Source organism: Mirounga angustirostris, unplaced genomic scaffold, assembly GCF_029215605.1.
Source record: "Mirounga angustirostris isolate CCGP_5_RB_7025 unplaced genomic scaffold, mMirAng1.0.hap1 SCAF_4, whole genome shotgun sequence".
Lineage (NCBI taxonomy): Eukaryota > Metazoa > Chordata > Mammalia > Carnivora > Phocidae > Mirounga > Mirounga angustirostris.
The window spans coordinates 183220000-183238716 of NW_026991712.1; the positions used below are offsets into that span (position 1 = coordinate 183220000).

The 18717-nt window shown below is 52.7% G+C and overlaps 1 protein-coding gene and 1 long non-coding RNA gene across 2 annotated transcripts in view; one reads left to right on the forward strand and one right to left on the reverse strand.

Moving 5' to 3' along the window:
- Nucleotides 1-10111, reverse strand: part of PIK3CD (phosphatidylinositol-4,5-bisphosphate 3-kinase catalytic subunit delta) — a 48162-nt gene extending 38051 nt beyond the window's left edge. Inside the window, exon 1 of the mRNA XM_045898748.3 lies at nt 10039-10111. The gene's annotated coding sequence lies outside the window, so the exon portion shown is untranslated. The remainder of the gene's footprint in view (nt 1-10038) is intronic.
- LOC123860099 (uncharacterized) lies at nt 8187-18166 on the forward strand. Its single transcript, XR_008507916.2, has 3 exons — nt 8187-8582; nt 13227-13316; nt 15353-18166. It is a non-coding gene; the product is annotated as an uncharacterized LOC123860099 (long non-coding RNA).
- Nucleotides 18167-18717: the final 551 nt, after the last annotated feature.

An 18717-nucleotide genomic window follows, 5' to 3' on the forward strand; every position in this document is an offset into this window, starting at 1 on the left:
GAAGAATAAATCTGCATTTTCAAAGTGCCTGCAACACGACAGAGTGGGTGCATGTTGCCATTATAATTATCAGACAAAGAAATAGCCCGGTTAACAAAGGTGGCAATTCTGAGCTGGCTGATGGGGAAACTCCGAAGTACGAATGCTTGCTGATTGGCTCCACAGAAAAAGAAACTGGTTCTGGATGCCTCCGCTCTAGAGCTGGTGGTGCCCGTTCTCAGAGTGAGGGGCTGGTGAATTTCAGCCGGGAGTTCTGACCTGCTCTGGTCCTGCCCTGCGATTCCTTCTATCCCTCGGCCTTATGCAACCTCCCCCCAGCAGACTCAGGGGCGAATTGTGCTCCCCATGCCCTCTCCAACCCATCCTGGCCGATGGCCTCAGCGTGCTGACCACTGGGGCCAGCAGGATCCTCCTCAGGGCCCCAGTCCCTGCACGCTAACAGGAATTGGCTGTGCTTGGTTGGGCCCACATCAGCTCACGCCAGTTGCCCACCTTAGTAATTACATGACACGGAAGAGGAAAAGCAGAGAAATATGGGTGTATAAAGAAAGAGTCGTTTCCATGACAACGAAGCAGAATGCTTTAGAAACCCAATGAAGAGGAGTCATTAAAACAAACTTTCCATTGCAGCGGAATGGCCAAGGCATGAGAGACTGGGGGGAAGGAGCAAAGTTTACAGGGACTGTTGCCCTTGGGGCCTTGCCTCTGTGCATCAGTGAACCAACGTACATGTATGCGTTTTAGGTTAAAATGTCTGGATTTGAGGGATAACATTTTATTTTATTTCTTTTTCAGGTAGACTCCATGCCCAAGGTGGGGCTTGAACTCACAAACCTGAGATCAAGACCTGAGCTGAGACTGAGTCAGAGGCTTAACTGACTGAGCCACCCAGGCGCCCCTGGACTTGAGGGGTAGCATTTTAATACTCTCTACACCAACCAGAGTTTCAGCGACTCAACCAGCGAATCACATAGGAAAACGGGACTCCTATTAAACTGTTTACGGTTTGTCATGATTGCGGCCAATCATCCTTCACGCCGTTTTGCCCCGATCCACCCTTTCAAACTATGGTGAGAGATGCTGTCCTGGGAGTAGCGGAAGCCACAGAAAAAACACAAACATCTTCCCAGAGCGTCCATCTGACTCAATGTTTAGGGGGAACTATGCCTCCTAGTAAAATAAACACAGGCTTATCATGGAATAAAATGTAAAATTAACGTTCGTGTTAAAAATAAAACTGGAAGCTTCAAAGCAAGGTCATGGCTGGAGGGGGCTGCAGGAGGCCAGGCTTGCATATCCCATCCCCTCTAGGACAGGCATGGTCCATGAGGGCCAAGGTCACGGCCAGCCGCCAGACCTTCCCCAACCACTTTCCCACACACCTGCAGCACAAGGGCTCCTGGGGTGGCTGCCTGCAGGGCACCTTGCCCACTCGGTAGCCCCCCGTCTCGCTGCTGCCACTCAAAATGACCGGGCTGACCCAAGGTCCAACTGCCACGGCCAAGGTCCAACTGCCATGGCCAAGGTCCAATTGCCACAGCCAAGGTCACCGGATGGCAGACCTCACGGGCAAACTGCTCTTGCCTGCCAGTCCAGGCCAGGTGGGCTAGTCCAGGGGCTGCTCCTCTCACCCCCTCCCTTCTGCTCTGAAGGAAGAAAAGGCCCAGAAAGATCTCACCCCCTCAGCCCTCCGCTCTTATTCCCCAAGCTCCTTTAGACCCTGAAGGGTTAGAAAAAGCTGGAAAAGAATAAACGTTGGGCAGGGCGCCTGGGTGGCTCAGTTGGTTAAGCGACTGCCTTCGGCTCAGCTCATGATCCCAGGGTCCTGGGATCGAGTCCCGCATCGGGCTCCCAGCTTGGCAGGGAGTCTGCTTCTCCCTCTGACCCTCCCCCCTCTCATGTGCTCTCTCTCTCTCATTGTCTCTGTCTCAAAAAAAAAAAAGAATAAACGTTGGGCTTTGACACATCTGAGAGAAGCGGGCTGATAACAAAGGACAAAGCCGTTCCGACTTTTAGGTATAAAACAGTGGTATTTGTTGCCACGTGCTCTGTGCCTTTCATACGGGTCAGCCCCGGGAGGGCCAGATGAAATGATGGGTGGATAGACTTTACGATGCAAGCAAACCCCAACAATCAGTGACCCCTGTCATTAAAAACCCACTCGCTCCCATAACGTGGGCTGCAAGGATTCATTCATCCAGTGGCAAAAATAGCGATTTTTGGAGAGCCCGTGACCTTCGACAGGTTTTTCCTTATTTCTAATCTTTTCGATAATCAAGTAAAAGAAGCACTTGTTCCCGATTTTCAGAAAAAAACCTGGAGGCTCAGAGAGGGAAAATAACTTGCAAGGTCATCCACGTGTCAAGCGTCAAAGCTAAGACCTGGACTTCCATCGAATTCTGAAGTTCTGGCTTTTGACACTAACATTAAGCTTCCTTTCCACTCGTTCTTGAAATACTGTGCCTTGTGCTGTGCTTCCCACCAGAAACAGCAGGTATGATCTTGCTTGTCCTTCCCTTGGCTCTGAACACAGAGACAGGTGACGGGGAAAGTTGACGGTTTTCAGTGTTTTTCCCCCTAAGAGAAAACTTCTTGAGAAAAGGTTGGTTGAGACCCAGATCCCGGTTTCATTAACTTCCTCCTCGGACCCAGGTGGGCAGCAGAGGAAAATGCACGCACTGAGCGCGCCCCAGCACTGTCTGCTCCCCTGGCATCCCCCCCACTTGGGGCTCCCCGAGGTCTACCCGAGAGTGGCCCCCACCTTCCTCTACGGGGCTGCAAAAGCAGGCCTCAAGGGCAGCAACCCAAGCTGGCACCAAAGCCCGGGGGTCCTGCCTTTGAAGTGTCTGCCTCAGTTTCCCAAACTGCTTGATGGAGCATCTGGAGGTCAGCTGTGGAACAGCCACCAGAATGAGCTCCGGACTCGACCATCTAGTGAGTCTTTATCTGCCACTTGCACGTGACAGAGGCTGTGGAACCGCAGGGGGACAGGGTCCTGGCGAAACAGCCCTGTCGGGGGTTCAGGATTCTGGGCAGCCCGTCACGGCTCTTCTCATCTCCCGGGAGGTAAGCATCACGTGACACAGGCTCATCCGCTTGCCTTAGGGAGGCTCACACCCAAATCCAGCCAGACAGCCAAGGACACCGTCCATTTCACCGGAGGGCGGCTGTTGGCTTCCTTCTGGGACTGTCTGTGTTTAGAGCAGGAAACTGATCCCTGTGCTTAACCTAAATCCCTTTGGCGTAAGTGTGTACCGTCTGCCCTAGTGGAAACAAGATGAATCTTGAGGGTGAGTGGAGACTTGTTAACTTAAATTAGAATAATGGTAAGGACAGTAACAGCAATATTGTTGACAGTAATATTTCCTGACTGTCAACTACGGGCCAGCCAATGTTCATTATCTAATTTGATCTCATTTAATCCTTGAGACAACCCGACAAACAGGTCGAATTAGCTTCATTTTACAGAGGAGGAAGCCAAGGATCAGAGAAGGTAAATAATCTACTCAAGGTCACACAGCTGGCAAGTGGCAAAGCTAAGGTTTTGAATCTGAATCCATCCGATTCCAGAGTTCAAGGGTTTAAACCACTGCATTCCACTGCAGCAAATCTCATGTTAAACACACAGCTAGAGCCAAGAAGAAAGCTATTTAACTTCGTTAGCAATAAAAGAAACATATTTAAGATGATTACCTTTGGGGCCTATGAGTAAAACATTTTTTCCCAATATTATTTAATACTAGTGAACGTGTCATGAAACTATTATGTATCACTGGGATAAACTGGTCCAGTCTTCCTAAATCGAAAACCATTTAGCAGGAAGAGCCATCAAAATGTTCAATGCCTTTGATGCAATGATTCTTTTTTTTTTTTTTCAAAATTTATTTATTTGAGAGAGAGAGTGCACGCGCACTTGCGTGCACAACCAGAAGGGGCAGAGGGAGAGTCTCAAGCAGACTCCACGCTCAGCCTGGAGCCCGACGTGGGGCTCGATCCCGTGACTCTGAGATCATGATCTGAGGCAAAACCAAGAGTTGGACGCGTAGCCAACTGAGCCACCCAGGCGCTCCTGATAGAATAATTCTCGAATATGGGCAAATGTCAATGACGGGATTTCGAGAGTCTCGTGGGCACGTGTGTGTGTGTGTGTGTGTGTGTGTGTGTGTGGCTGGAAGCAACATAAACGTCCCACAATGGAAGATGCTTGATAAAATGATGGTGTCCCTTAGGACACTTAAAATACCACTGGGAAGGATGGCTTGGTTGCAAAGCAAAGAGGAAAAATGCCAACAAGCCGACATCGTGAAGGAAGCAAACTCCAGAAGCACATGGCTTGCTCGTCAAAAAATTAAACATAGGATTACCAACAACCCAGCAATTCCCCTTCTGGACATGTACCCAAAAGAATTCAAAGCAAGGACGTGAACAGATATTTGTACATCCGTGTTCATAGCAGCGTTATTCCTAGTAGGCAAAAGACAGAAGCAGCCCAAGTGTCCGTGGACCGATGAATGGATAAACAAACCGTGGCACCCAAAGGAACCTTTTGCAATCTTAAAAAGGAGGCACATTTGACACAGGCCACAACATGGATGAACCTTGAGGACATTACGCAAAGTGAAATAAGCCGGTCATACAAGGACAGACATTGTGCGCTTCCACTAATAAGGCACAGAGAGCAGTCAAATTTGGAGGGACAGAAAGTAGCATGGTGGTTGCTGGCCGGTGGCCGGGGGTGGGTGCGGCGGGAGGGAAGAATGGCTCCTTATTGCTTCATGGGGACAGCGTTTCAATTTTGCAAGATGAGAAAGTTCTGGAGTCATTGGTTGCAGGACAGTGTGAATGTACCAAATGCCACCAAACTGTACACGGTCAAGATGGCAAAGTTTTTCGTGTATATTTTACAATTGAGACACAAAAATATAAAAACTCACCTGCTTATGAGGTCCAACTGTATTAAAAGTGCACCCCCCCCAAAAAAAGGGAAAAGATAGTCCAGTTGGCAGTGGCTGCACTGGGGACAGTGGGATCATGACACTCACAGGCCACCCACGGTACCCCAGCTCCTTACAGGCATTGCCTGTTCCGCCATGGGGCTCTGTGCCTGGCCCTAGACATGTGACAACATACGAAATCTTACAGGCTGATGATATTACTATACCCATGTTCCCCCCGGGGGTTCTGAGGTTCAGGAGGGTTAAGTGATTTGCCACAGGTCACTCAGCAGATAAAACGAGGTTGAGATTAAAACCCAGTCTGGCTGACTCCAAAGATAATGCTTCTTCTTCCATGCAGAGATCCCTCCACCACCTCTGTGCCCCGTCCCACCCCACCATACTTAAGTGACTTTTCAAAATTTCAATAACAGGGCTATGACCTTGCTTCCCTGTTGATAAGAAAAGACTTCTCCCAGATTTCACAACCAAAGCAAAGAGTGGCAATGCACACACACACCCCTCTCCTGTCCTGGGGTGGGGGGGGAGGCTGGGGGAGGGGGAGAGGAGGCAGGAGAGTGGCCCTGCCCTCCAGAGAGCCCTGGAGCACTCCTTAATTGCACCCCCAGGTCCGGGGAGCTCCGGATCCCTCTCAGTACCACCAGCTCCATCCCACAGCAGACACAGCAGCAAAACCAAGCCCTGCCCCCACCTCTCCTGGTTGGGGGCGGGGGCTGCTCAACAGAGGAAACTCCAAAATGAGAAGTGCTGTGTGGCCCCAAACAGAGGGTGGGGGGAGCCCTGGCTGGGAGAGGCCCTGAGCAGCGAAGGAGCTGTTCTTGAAGGGAAGGGGAAAGGTCAGGAGGGAGACCAGACCGGAGGACTGCCTGGAGGCAGGGGCAATTCTCTGCAGGTGCAGAATTTAGCCTGCGGGCAACTTCTCCAAGCTTGGGACTTGTCTTTTCTACTCTTGGGACCCTGGGGAGGGGGACTGCCATTGGCAGAGCCCACTACTAAGGTGGCTACCAGTTCACAAAGCTGGGAAAGTGAAGCTGGAAATAGGAGAGGAAGGGTAGAGCCTGGGAAGCAGTAGCCCAGGGCCCAGACGCAGGGGACGGCTGGTTCCCTGCAAAGATACCTGTGTTCAACACCTTCCCGGGAGATACTGAAAGAAACGTGCTCCTGTCCACCTGCCGAGGGCTGAACAGTGGTCCCAAAAGGATGTGTCCATGTTTCAACCCTAGGAACCTGGGGATTATTTGGGAAAATCACTATCCAGAGAAAGGGTCGCTGCAGATGTAATTAAGTTAAGGATGGGCCCTAAATCCAATGACAAGTGTCCTTTAAGAGACAGCAGAAAGACACAGACACAGAGGAAAAGGCCAAGTGAAGAGGGAGCAGAGAGTGGGGTGGCGTGGCCACGAGTCAAGGGCAGCCCGGAGCCACCTCGAGCTGGGAGAGGCAAGAAGGAGTCTTCCCTAGGCCCCTGGAGGGAAGTAAGGCCTTGTTGACACCTTGACTCAGAACTTCTGAGCTCCAGAACCGCGAGAGAATACACGTCTGCTGCTTGAAGGCACAGAATTTGTGGTAATTTGTTACAGCGGTCCCAGGAAACACAGATAGCATCATTCCAGGACATAAATCTGACCCAGGCAGCTTGCTCCCTTTCTGTGGCTGCCCTCTCCCCACCTCCCCCCTCCCCACTCTCCTGGTATTTTCTCTAAGTGGAAAGCATTTTCCCCAAAGTGAGTGAAACAGAAGCGAACTGAAATACCACTTTCGAAATGCCACTCCCATTCCTCCATCACTCTCCCTCTCGGCCCAGAAAGTAGGCGGCCTTGAGAAGCACCCTTTTCTAGAAGTCCTGACCCCCCCCTTATCCAAGGGAGCCAGGTTATCACCTCTGGTGAAGGAGTGGGTGGGGGGTGGTTCTCACAGGCCAGGGCAGCTGGAACCTTCACTGCACCGGCCTCAGGCCCCGCGGACTGTGCGGGCCCCCAGGGAGGGGAGAGTGGGCCACCGTGTGGCTCTGCAAGGAAGGAGTGGGCAGGGAGGTTCCCGGGGTTTTAAATTTTTTTTTCCCATCTTGACACTGGCAGCATTTCTGATATGATTGCGGGGGATTTCCACCAACCGAATCAAAGAAAATTCGGTTTTAGCATTAGCGGCAAGGAGAGAGAGGAGGAGTTTTGCAAGCCTTGCCATTTATGAAACACTGGCCGTGGCACCGAGGAGAACGTCTTCCTCCCTTCCTGACAAGTCAGGCTCCTGCCGTCCTGCAGCTGGTGGTCGATGACTACATGCCTCCGCCATCAGACAGGGCAGCACCAACCCCCCCATCCTCCTGGAGCACTTCCCTCTGGACCTGCCAGCTTTGCTGGGAAACATGTTTGTCCCCTGGGGAGTGGCTGAAAGAGCTTTTCTAAGGTCCCATGGTAAAGAAACGTTTGGTGGGGCCCCACGCCCCATCACCAGACCCGCAGAAGCATCTGGCCTCTGGGAGGGAGGAGACTGCTCTCTAAACAAAAATCGTTTTGAAAAATAAGCCAGCCAAAGGGGAATTGCTTCATGAGTTGCACATTCACTTCTCCCTTTAACTGTGCAATTGAAGAAAAACAAGGTGAAGCAGGAACTGACCCCTCACACCCCCATTCACATGCCCACAATCTCCCTGGACACAGCAGTTCTGGGAGTACAAGCTAACCAGGCCTGAGGCTGGTCTCTAGTTATGTGCGGACCGCCTGCGTCTCATAAGCCCCCTACCCACCCACCCGAGGGCTGGGACCCTCCCCACCTGCCTGCCTCGTTCTTAGCAGAGCCCCTGTGAGGGAGATCTGAGTAAACATTTGTTAGACGTAGGAAAGCCAGAGAAAAGTCCTAGTGGAAGGGGACCATCTGGGGCACATGCCCTAGTTCCAGAAACATGTCTATTTGCTGAGTGGCCAGCACTGTTTCTAAACGTGGGCAGAGGAGGTGGGGGGCAGTGGGGCTCCGAAAGAGGTAAGCTTGGATGTCTTAGAACAGGCAAGGGCCAACTAGGTTTCAAGAGACCCGACCCCCCCCCGCCCCCCGCCCCATGACCCTCCCCCCCAGCGTCCTCCACCACTTGTAGGAGTTCATGAAAGCAGCACAAGAACCACCCTCAGCATGTGCTGGGCGGTGCTCTCATGAGGCACGATGGATGATGGGATCCTGAAGTTGAGAAATCAAACCACAGCAGGGTGTGGAAACGATAAAGGGTTGGCAAATATGTGCTCTAGAGAACGGAAGAGAAAGTTCTATTCCCATCTCTTTATATTTGGTGACAGCCTCCTTAATCAGAAGGTTCTTTATGCCCACTTAATCACCGCAGTCAAACCTGGTGGTGAATAGTAGGGGCAGCTTTTACCGGGTATTACCAAGGTGGGTCCCTTAGAGGCCGCATCTCTGAAGAGACACTCCAAGGGTCCTCGTCCCTACACCAAGAGAACTATTAGGAAATGTTCTCCTTAATCGGCAAACCGCAGCACCTACAGATGATGGAACTGTTCAGCGGGTTCTGGATCAGCTACTTGCAAAAAGAAGTTATGTAACTTTTCTGGGCCTTAGTTTCTCCCACTGGAAAATGGAGACATCAGTCAGCTCCTACGACTGCTTAACTGAAAACACGTATGTAAAAACGATTGATTCTTTGTGAGGGGGGCGGGAAGAGTCCCAGGAGTACCGTTCACTTGACCAGAACACCAAGGCAGTGCCAGGCGCTCCAGCACCATCCTCTCTCCTGGAAGTGAGCAGTGGGATGAATCCTCAGTTTCAGGGTCCCTTTGGAGCGGCGAACTTTACCCTCGAAGCCCCTGAAAGAGGACCCCCCCCACACACACACATACACACCGAGGGCACACCTGCCCCACATACAGGCGGGACAGTGCAGCACATTTCTGCCGGGGCGGGCGGCGCGCAGTGGGGCTTTCTGCAGGAGCCCAGGTGAAGCCGCCCCACTGCATAATCTGTTGGGGTTCTAGACCTTCAGCTCTCTCCTTCCAGGGGATCTGAACCAAGTGAAAGCTACTCGGTCATTCGAGGGCTCCCGAGCGCTCCATCCGCAACCTGGGCAGATCCCAAGGGTGCCGCGGGACCACTTGGTACGTGGACCGCCAGCCCGGGCCGCCCCAGGCGCCCGACCCCAGCCTCGGAAATCCCATCCCCACCTCGTCCCCTCCGGGAGCGCGCTTTTCGGGGCCTCGCATTAGTCCTTTTCCTGGCTCTCTGGACCCCCATCTCCCCACCCGGGCAGAGCACCGCCCGCTACGTGCTCCCGCATCCTGGTCCCCACCAAAGGTCTCCCTGCTCCCCTCTCCCAGATTTCAAGGAAGATGCAGAGAAGGAAGCCTAAATAAAAACAGGAAACCCGATTTAAAAAAAGAAGCCTCATTCTGGCTGAATTACGGGTAAGAGTATTAAAAAGAAGGGGGGGGGGGAGTCCGGAAATGCAAAGCTGGAGGCGGTTTTGCCGCCGTAACCCAGGCTCAGCCGCAGATCCGGGGGCTGGTCTCCGCTGGCGGCTGCAGTAAACACGCGGCAAGCGGCTCCCGAGGCCCCGGGGCCCCCAGGCGCGCCGGGCGGGGCCGGAGGGGGGCGCCCGGCAGACTCGACTCCGGCGGCTCCCCAGCCCGGTCCCCGCTCGCCGGCGCCGGGGAGGGCGCGCAGGGCCAGGGCGCAGGGGACGGCACACCGGGCTGCACGGCTCGTGGGAGCGCGGCCGGAGCGCCCGTGGGCCGGCTCGCCAGCGCTCGGGGCAGGGCGCACGCGGCCGAGCGCTGCCGGGCTCCATGCCCCGCCGCTGGGAGCGCAGCCGGACCGCCGCCGCCGCGCCCGTGAACGCCCCGTCGGGCCCCGCAGGGCGCGCGGTAGCCGCGCAGGGGAGCCGTGCGCGCCCAGGTCCCGGCGGCCAGCCCGGGGGGCGCCCCTTGCCGGGCTCTCTCCAGACGCGGGAGGCGCAGCCGGCCGGGGCGCACCGCTTGCGGGCACCGGGAGACGCCCGCGAGCCGGTCCCCGAGGTCCCCGAAGCGCCGGGTCCCGGTGCTCCCCCCGACCTCCCCAGACGCAGCCGGAGGCGAGTGCTTACCGTCCCGGCGCGGCGGGCAGGCGCTGGGCGGCTCGGCCCGGCGGCCGCTAGGAGCGAAGGCTCTGGGCGCGAGTGAGCCTCGAGGGAGGGAGGCGGGGCGCGCTGGGGGCGCCCCGCCTGCTGACAGCCCGCACACTCCACTTCCCACTTTGTTTCCTTTTTACTTGCAACAGGAAAAACAACAGGTCCTCCTGCCGCCAGTCTGCACCCCCCCCGCCCCCGTCCTCTCCACCCCCCAAATCTGCACCCCGTCTGCGGCTGGAAGGGCATCATCCCAGGTGTCTCTGGAAGCTGCATTTTGCCCTTCTTCAAAACAAGTTTTCTTTTTATACAAAGGAAAACAACCAAATAAAGGTCCTAAAGCCCATAAAACTCCCACGCCTTCCACATTCACACACCAAGAATTTCCACAGTGGTTAGAGAAAGGCTGGAGGGCGGGAGAGGGAGGCGGCGGCGGCCGCAGCTCCAGGCACCCGGGGGGTGCCCCCCAGTGCCAAGAGCAACGGGGCTGGGCTCCAGGGACGGTCCAAGAGGCCGGGCAGACAGACTGGAGCAAAGTCCCACTGGCTCAGCCCTGGAGGGAAGACGTGGCCTCCACGCTTGGGGGAGTCAAGAGCAAGGAGGGGGTGTGGGAGTAGCCAGATTACAAGAGTGGCTTCCAATCCTTCTGGGGTGTGATGGCGGAAGAGTCGGTCAGTTGCTTAGACTTAAAGGACCCTCTCCAACAGGGTCTGGGAGGTAAAACACCCGTTTGGTCCCCTTGGAGATAGGAGGAACCTGAAACTTGGGAAGACTCTTTCTACCCATGCAATACCCTGGCCTCCGGGACCAGCGTGGGCCCAGCTCTGGCTGCAGCAAAGGGAGGAGCAGAAACTTCCGTGTCCTGCCAGGAAAGGGGAGAGCACTGAGGCAAGACCCGTTGGGTACTAAACGCTTCCGGTGTTCTAAGATCTAGGCTGCAGGCTCTGAATTCTCAGCTAGACATCTTTGGAGGAGCCAGAAGGGACCATATTGTCCCTTTAGGGAAGAATGTTGGGTCTGTCCCCAGGAACGTACCCTAACATCCTTCCCAACAAAACATCCCAGGCTCACAGCCTCACTCCTACCCCAGGCCCGGCTCACTGGTCCTTGGCAGAGGTCTCCAGCCCACTGCAGGGTGCCAGAAGAGAAATGGGCACATCGGAGAGAAAATCTGATGGCAGGGTAAGCAGCCTGCCCTGAGGTTTCTGAACACCTGCCCCAGCCCAGCTTTTGCTAGTTTGCAGTTTAAACAATTTACTCCCTGGCTTTCAGAGTTTGGTGTAAGAAGCCGGCAGATGAGGAATGTTTTTGCCTCATTCAGAAGAACACTTCACTGAATATTTGCTGACAGCCATTCGCATCATGCTCTGTAACATGCGAGACAGGGACCCAAGGCATGCCAAATGCTCAGATATGCTCCACCTGTTATTATCTCTGATCCCTACAACAATCTCCCAAGGGCAATCTTAGCCCCACTTTACAGATCAGAAAACCAAGGCTCAGGAAAGTTTAATCATTTGGGGGCCAGTCTAACTGCTCCTCTGACCATATCATGCTGCCTATGGCCCAGTTCTAGAAGTTTCACTTTCCTGAAAACCCAGCACATTTCCGTTTTGAGACGGCGCCATAGGATCTCCCTGTGTTGCCCGGGGTGCCAGGAGAAAGAGGCTGACAGTAACACAGGGCTCTGCCATCGCTCTCCCTTGTCTCTCAAGTTCCCGATAGACTCGCCTTCTGCCTTCCTCTCTATGGTTTCTGATCTCTCTTTCTCACTTTATTTTTAACTGTTGTCATGTGTGTTTGGAGGAAGCTACTTCAAGTTCCCTTTGAATTGTAAACAAAATAGACTAGCCATGGTGGAGAATTTATAGCAGTCCTAGAAGAGAAGGAGCATCTTAGCTGCATGGAAGTCAATGCCTCCTGATTCACATGATCTCCTGAAGGGCCAATCCTTCCGCCCCATGTTATGGAAGGGAAGAAAGAGGTCTCGGTTATTAAAGGGGCTGCTGGTCAGTGGAGAAGAGGCTCCGGCCGGCAGAAGGTGCCCTGCAGCCCGGAGGGGCACACACAGCCCTCCAGACCTGTTTCCTTCTGTCCCCTCTCCTGCAAAACTTCCCCTCCAAAAGCCATCCAGCGTGTGCAGCTTCTCGCGGATGCAGTAAGCATCTTTGTTCAGCTTTGAGGGGCTTCAGCACGGACACGCACACATGCCCACAAGCAGGGTTATCTCAGGGCAGCCAGAGCCAACCTCAGAACCTGCACCCAGTGCAGGGGTGCAAGCATGAGAAGCCCACCTCTTCAGCCCCTCCACAAAGGACTCTAGGCACCTGTGTGCCCCGTCCTGGCAGGAAGCCCACTTTGCTGTGGGTCCTTTCCTCCCAAGCAAACATTACCCAGCTCAAACCCTCGCCCTTTTGCCTTGGCCAAGAAACGTGTGGTGAAGCTTCTTGATTAAGAGCACCTTCCCTGGAGCCAAACTCCTCAGCACTGCCTTGCTGTGGAGCTGTGTGACCTCCGGCAAGTGACTTAAAATTGTCTGAGCCTCCACTCCTCATCTGAGAAAACAGGGATGCTGATCATGGCTTTCGGCATTTAGAATTGTTCTTAGAGGGGCGCCTGGGTGGCTCAGTCAGGTTAAGCTGCCTTGGGCTCAGGTCATGATCTCATGACCTTGGGGTCCCAGGACCCGGACGGAGCCCCAAGTCAGGCTCCCAGCTGAGCAGGGAGTTTGCTTCTCCCTCTCCCTCTCCCCCTTCCCTGCTTGTTCTCTCTCTCTCTCTCTCAAATAAATAAAATCTTTTAAAAATTGTTCTTAGAATTACCCGAGGTAATAATACATGGAAACTGCTTCTAACGGTACTGACAGAGCAAACCCCCCGAGAAGGTTAGTTCTTGAGCAATCCTAGAACAGGGTCTCTGTGCTCCATGGGACTGGATGTTTCTGCTCTAAAACAACATTTCCCCACAGCAGGGTGTGACATATGAACACGTTAGTGGACTGGAAACCCGCTCAGCACGTCAAGTTTACAAAAATGGAATAGAATAGAAATGATCAGATTGTATTCCACTTTGGGAGGGAGAATACTATGGCCTGCGGCTTTTGCCCGGTTTATAGGTACGCGTGAGTGTGCATTAAGTCAAGACATAAAATGCATTTCTTACTGCAGGCCCTGGTCCCTGCGATGAGACAGCGGCTGCCTGGGCAACGTCATGGTGATGATGGTGCAAGGGCGTGAGACCTGGAGAACCAGGCCGAGGTCAGAACTGATTCCTGGAAAGTCTGACTTCTGAGGACACAGGCTCAGAGGAGCCCGGAGAGCTGGCCAGGTGCAGGTGCCCGAGGAAAAGAAGACAGGGGTCCTTGCAGCCCCCGTCCCCAGGCTGTGCCCTCCGGAGAAAGACTCAGAGGTGGATGGATCGTGCCCCTGTGCTTCATCCCGGGTCACAGCTGGACTGAACGGTCCAGAAAGACCCAGATAGTTCAGAGGTGGCCCAGGTGAACCAGGCCCTTATGGGGTCAGGTTTGAATTGCTGGAGATTGAGTTTCTGGGCCCAAGTAAATGGAGACTCCAAACAGAAGTTGAGTTGTCCTTTTTGTAAAACACAAACACTCCAAACCCAAGATGCCTGGGTTCCAATCCCAGCCCAAACCCCTACCCGCTGTGCAACCCTGGGGGGATCCCTCCGGCCCTCAGGACCGGGGACTAGGGGGGAGGGTCCTGCCCCTGGCACCAAGTCAGTGTTCCAGAAACAGCTGTTGGCTTTTAAACATACCTTCTAATGCTCTTCCTAGTCCAGGGTGTGGGGGTGTTGGGGAAAGGGGGTGGTGGGGAGCAGCAGGGTTTGGGGTCATGAGGCTGGATCCAAACTCCTGCCTCCATACACTGGGGGTGACCCAGGCTTTGCAACACTGACTCATTCAGCCTGCGTGCCTGCTACAGTTGGGGCCCTGGGATACAGCACCGTCCAAGCCAAAGACCCGCCCTCCCGGGGCTTACACTCCACGAAGAGAAACTATGAAGAATAAAAATAAGATACAGTGTCGTGAAGTAGTAAGCACTGCAAAGACATAGGAGGTGGGGAGGAGGGGAGAGATGGAGGAGGGATAGTGGGGGTCTACAAAAACACCTGACCAGTCCCCCAAACGGTCAAGGTCATCAGAGACAAGGAAAATTAGAGCAACTGTCAGCCAAGAGGAGCCTAAGGAGGACATGACAAGCGAATGTTACGCAGTGTCCTGGCTGGGCTCCTGGAACAGAGAGAGGACAGTAGGTGAAACTAAGGTAGTTGGGATTCAGTTGATAATAACGTATCAATGTTGGTTCATCCCCTGTGACACATGTACTGTAGTAGTTAAGATGTTAGCAATAGAAGAGACAAGGTGTGGGGTATGTGCGAACTCTCTATCCTCTCTGCAACTTCCCTAAAAATCTAAAACTGTTCTAAAATTAAGCATTTATTTCAAGGAAAAATAATAGGGCGCCTGGGTGGCTCAGTCGGTTAAGCGTCTGCCATTGGGCTTAGGTCATGATCCCCGGGTCCTGGGATTGGTGTCGGGCTCCCTGCTCAGCGGGGAGTCTGCTTCTCCCTCTGCCTCTGTCCCTCCTCCACCCCCCACCCCAGCTTCTGCTCTCCCTCAAGCACTCTCTGTCTCTCTCTCTCAAATGAATAAGTAAAAAATCTTTAAAAAAAAAAGAAAAGAAAAGAAAAGAAAAAATAATAGAATGGGGAGGTGTGGGAGGCGGAAAAGGCCAATCAGTCCCTGGGGCTGGGAACAGGGCCTTCCCTTACAAGCCTAGAATACAATGGTTTGGGGGGGGCGGGAGGGGCAGAGTCACAGAAGGGGGGGCTGCAGAAAGTAAGAAGGCGTGGCCTTATTCCCCACCCTTGGAGTCTAATGGAGGGGGGAGTGTATTTTTGCACCTTTTCTGGGGACCCTGAGACCCAGCCCTGCCCCCACATCCTCCTGTCTGTCCCTTCCTCCATAAGATGGCGCTTATTACTCCAGCTTCAGAGAGCCTGTAAAACTAACATATCTTTCAGTGAAAGCGGTTTGGGGACAGTCACAGCTTCGCAAACGGGGCGCAGAAGAGGGAGTGCTAAGGGGAGCTGGGGTTTGCTCCGGTCCTGTGTCCCACCACATTACCACCTGCTCTAAAAACCTCCTTCTATCTAGATAAGTACCCCTCCAGATAGATATCTATCTTTAAAGTCATCGATTCTGAGGAGCACCCCCATGCGAAACCCCAAAAACCTCAATGAGAAGACATATGTCTGGTGACTTTTTCCCCAGACAGGAAAAAGAGAACAAAAGAGCATGAATGTTGAAGAGAGAGAAGAGTTAGAAGAAGAAGGAAAGCCATTTTCTACCTGGAGGGGGCTGGCTGGTGACCTCCGAAAAGGTATGTCCAAGTCCTAATCCCTGGAACCTGGAAACGGGACCTTATTTGGAAATAGGGTCTTTGCAGATATAATTAAGTTAAGGATCTGGAGATGAGGTCATCCTAGATTATCTGGGTGGGCCCTAAATCCAATGGCAAGCGTCCCGATGAGAGGAAGACAGAGGGAAAGTCGAGACAGACAGAGGTGAAGGCCATGTGCATTTGGAGGCAGAGGTTGGTGAGATGTAGCCACGAACCGAGGAGCATCAGGAGCCCCAGAAGCTGGAAGAGGCAAGGAAGAGTTCTCCCTAGAGCCTCTGGAGGGAGTGGCCCTGCTGACACCTTGATTTTGAACTTCTGGCCTCCTGAACTGTGAGAGAATAAATTTCTGGTGTTTTGGATTTTGGTTTTTAAGTCTGTTTATTTTTATTTATATATATATATTTTTTTAGGAATCTCTATACCCAACGTGGGGTGCAAACTCAAGACCCTGAAATCAAGAGTTGCACGCTCTTCCAGCTGAGCCAGCCAGGTGCCCCAAATCTCTGTTTTTTTAAACCACAGGGTTTGTGGTGCTTTGTTATAGCATGTATGGAACCAGTAAACGTGGCCTCGTGGAAAGCATCCGGGCTACACAGCGAATGAAAAAAAGTAGAACTATAGTGAGCTGTCAGCGCGGGCTGTTTTCATGCATTACCCTGTTTCATCCCCCTTGGAACCCTGTGTGGTGCATACTGTTCTTATCCCCATCTTACAAACAAAGAGATTAAGGCAATGCTGCAGGTAACTCGCCGAGGTCACCCAGATGGCAGGTGGGAGTTCATTAGGGGGCAGCCTTCCTAGAACTCTGAAGTCAGGTGACAGGAAGGGTGTGGGGTCTATTGGACCAGCGATCGCAGGAAGCTGGACGGTGAACCAAAAATGGGAAGAAGAAAATGTGTCACCTTAACACTGTGGAGGGTCTGCCTTCTCCCCTTGGCCAGAACTGCCCGGAGGAAAGCATGGTACATTCACTTAATGGAACAGTGTGCAGCCATTGAAAGTGGCCATCCTGGGGCGCCTGGGGATTGATTAAGTGTCCGACTCAGTCGGTTAAGTGTCCGACTCTTGGTTTCGGTTCATGTCATGATCTCATGGGTGGTGTGATTGAGCCCCACGGCGGGCTCCGTGCTCAGCGGGGAGTCTGCTTGAAGATTCTTTCCCTCTGCCCCTCCCCTGATTCATGCGTGTGCTCTTGCTCTCAGATAAATAAATAAATTTAGAAAAGCAAAGAAAAGTGGCAATCCTGGAGACCCGTAGCATCATGGGAAATGGTGACATCATCAAGGGGATCAAGTTCAACGCTGAACTGCCTCTGTGCAGGATCGCCACCGTGTAAGCGTGACGTATGCACACATATGTAGTGGGAGGTGACTGAACTGTGAAAGCCTCGGAGGAGGAGCATTACAGATGTTTTCCCTGCCATTTTTCCTTTCTGTTCACATTATGCCAAATGTGTAATAAAACTGCAAAAACGTGAACTTTATCTCCTTTCCCCAAGTCAGAGCTAACAATCCCTCTTACTGCTGTTCACACCAGAACGACGGATGAGCCGCTGCTCCATTCTGCCTGGGCTCCAGTCAAACTGGGGTAATGACCCCATGGCCTCAGCTCTCAGCAGGAGGGATGAGAAGCCCCTGGAGAAGGACTCCTTTGGGAATACAGGTGGCATCAGGGAAGTCCATCAGTGGATAGTAGGGCCTCAGCCAATGGGAACTACAATGTGGGGAGGTGCTAGATGCCAAGAGCCCGGTGCTCCTGGGGTGTATACCCAGCTCCTTTCTCCAGGAACACTTCTCTGTGCATCTGCGTGGGGATACCTGCAGTCTCCGGTCAGGTATGCCGGCCTTGAAGCATGCCCAAGGTGATGGCCTCAGTGGTGGCCACTTGGCCCCAGGTTGGCCAACCAGTGGCTTCCTCAGGAATGCGGAATTAGAACCAAGAGCGTAGTGATTCTTCAGGTACCCAGGACCCTTGGGTGCTGGGAGCCACTTACGCCTCTCGACAGGACTGAGGAAATCAGAGAAGCTGCCGTGCAGAGACTGAGATTGAAAGAAAACCAGCAAGCAGATGCACAGAGAGGAAGAGAGGATCGCAGGTGAGAGAGACAATTTCGGGCAACTTTTCGGTTCCTTGTCTTGCATCAAGAATGTCCTTGCATTCTTCCCCTTGGGTTCCTCTGAAAGTCCCCTACGCCCTTCTGCCTTACTCCTGTATTCTGCTTAAAATCTGTATCAGTTTCCTAGGACTGCTGTAACAAATTAGCACAATCCAGATGGCTTAAAACAATGGAAATTTATTCCCTTGCAGTTCTAGAGGCCAGAAGTCTGAAATCAAGGTGTTGGCCAGGTTGGTTCCTTCCAGAGGCTCTAGGGAGAATCTGTTCCAGGCCTCTCTCTTATCTTCCAGCACTGCCTGCAATTCTTGGCGTTCAATGGCTCGTAGAAGCATTCTTCTGATCTCTGCCTCCATCTTCACTGGCATTCTCCCTGTGTGTCTGTGTCTTTGTCCAAATTTCCCACTTCTTATAAAGATATCCTAATCCAGGATGACCTCATCTTAACTAATTAGATTTGCAAAGACCCTCTTTCCAGTGAAGGTCCCATTTTGAGGTTCCATGTGAGCATGAATTTTGGAGGGATAATATTCAACCCAGTACAAACTCTCTTGAGTTGGTTTTTGTTTTTTGAAACAACAAACACAACACTCAGAATTAATACAGAAATCAGTATTGGAAGTGCAGCATTGAAAGAAACAGCTTTTCGGGGCGCCTGGGTGTCTCAGTCGTTAAGCGTCTGCCTTTGGCTCAGGTCATGATCCCAGGGTCCTGGGATCCAGCCCCGTATCGGGCTCCCTGCTCCGCGGGGAGCCTTCTTCTCCCTCTCCCACTCCCCCTGCCTGTGTTCCCTCTCTCACTGTGTCTCTCTCTGTGAAATAAATAAATAAAATCTTTTAAAAAAGAAAAAGAAAGAAAGAAAGAAAGAAAGAAAGAAAGAAAGAAAGAAAGAAAGAAAGAAAGAAAGAAAGAAAGAAAGAAAAAGAAAGAAAGAGCTTTTCAAGGAAAGTATTGAAACTAGGTGACCTGGGGCAGAATGAGGGGTGTTGAGGATTCCCTATTCTTGGATGGAACTCCAGCAGCTCTTGCTTTGTGGTAACAGATCAGTTGAACTGTTTTCAGTGGTCTCACGGGACTCAGAACATGGTAGCAAAGGGTCCAGCATATTAGTATATGATTTAC